Genomic DNA, 1,706 nt, shown 5'->3' with positions numbered 1-1,706 from the left:
GCGGTATTTATACAGGTTGTAAACAATTCGCACCCCCCTGGTTCGTTGCCAAGTGTATGAACCTGATGCCGTTTTGGAGCGTACCATGATGTGAGGCGGGGGAGTGACAGTTGCGGAGCAGTATAGCTCGCAGTCGCTTCCTGGCCGCCTGCACAGGCTGAGGCCTCATCCATTCACACTGGGGTAAAGAACTCGGGTAAAAAAAAAGGGGGGAAATGTAACAAAAGAGAAAATTACACTTAAATGCTCTAAATCTTTATAGCAGTTTTTATGTTCTGGTGGTATAACGTGATGGGAGCCATCTGCAACCACGGCTGCCGCCCTCTTCTGAGCCTTGTATAGAGTGCAGGGGTGAGTATGTCACCACGGACAGACAGACCAACTGTTGAGGGAGTTTATTAACAGGGATAAGATTCTCCTCGCAGGGAGAAAACAGTAGGGTATAAACTAATAATATAACCGTGGAAATATATGGAAAGTGGTATAAGTTCTCAGGCAGTCAAACAGCATACCTCCCTACTTATGAAGATGCTACGTTCACATTAGCGTCATGCGCCCCTATCTTTATCATTGGGGACGCATGCGTCGTTTCACCGCACCTGGGTGGCGTCGGAGACGCTACATGTTGCATTTTTCTAGCGTCAAAAAAACGCACGCGTCGCACTTGCGTCGCTCGTGCGTCATTGCGTTACAATTTCCCATTGAAACCTATTGACAACGCACTTGCTTCGCTTGTGTGCGTCGTGCGTGCGTTGTGCGACGCATGCGTCGTTACATAAAATTAAACAAAAAAGTGTCTAGACAGTGCAAACAGTGATAAAAACATCCCCCATATCTAAAGAAAATGTTGGATTGTTTGTCACTTCTGCTGCAGCATCTAGAGGCAAGACAAACAAACAATTAACATTAAGGCCATGTGCACACGTTAAGTATTTTTCGCGTTTTTTTCGCTATAAAAACGTGATAAAAACGCGAAAAAAACGCTAACATATGCCTCCCATTATTTTAAGTGTATTCCGCATTTTTTGTGCAAATGTAGCCTTTTTTTCCGCGAAAAAATCGCATCGCGGAAAAAAAAGCAACATGTTCATTAAAATGCGGAATTGCAGGGGATTCCGCACACCTAGGGGTCCATTGATCTGCTTACTTCCCGCACGGGGCTGTGCACACCATGCGGGAAGTAAGCAGATTATGTGCGGTTGGTACCCAGGGTGGAGGAGAGGAGACTCTCCTCCACGGACTGGGCACCATATAAGTGGTCAAAAAATAAGAATTAAAATAAAAAATAGCGATATACTCACCTTCGATGTCTTCCCGCCTCCACTGCACGCTGTCGCTTCGGTTACTGTAGCTGATGTGCGGCGAAGGACCTTGCCGATGACGTCACTGTCCTGTGATTGGTCGTGAGCGGTCATGTGACCGCTCACGTGACCGTGACGTCACGGAAGGTCCTGTGCGCACAGACCAGCTATAGGAAGACGAACGGACGCCGCTGATGAGATGTCTGGGTGAGTATAAGCATTTTTTTATTTTTTTTATTATTTTTAAACATTCTATCTTTTACTATAGATGCTGCATAAGCTGCATCTATAGTAAAAAGTTGGTCACACTTGTCAAACAGTATGTTTGACAAGTGTGACCAACTTGTCAGTCAGTTTTCCAAGCGATGCTACAGATCGCTTGGAAAACTTTAGCATTCTGCAAGC

The sequence above is a fragment of the Ranitomeya variabilis genome, chromosome 3 (assembly GCF_051348905.1).
Source record: "Ranitomeya variabilis isolate aRanVar5 chromosome 3, aRanVar5.hap1, whole genome shotgun sequence".
Classification (NCBI taxonomy): Eukaryota; Metazoa; Chordata; class Amphibia; order Anura; family Dendrobatidae; genus Ranitomeya; species Ranitomeya variabilis.
This window is presented reverse-complemented; position numbering follows the sequence as displayed.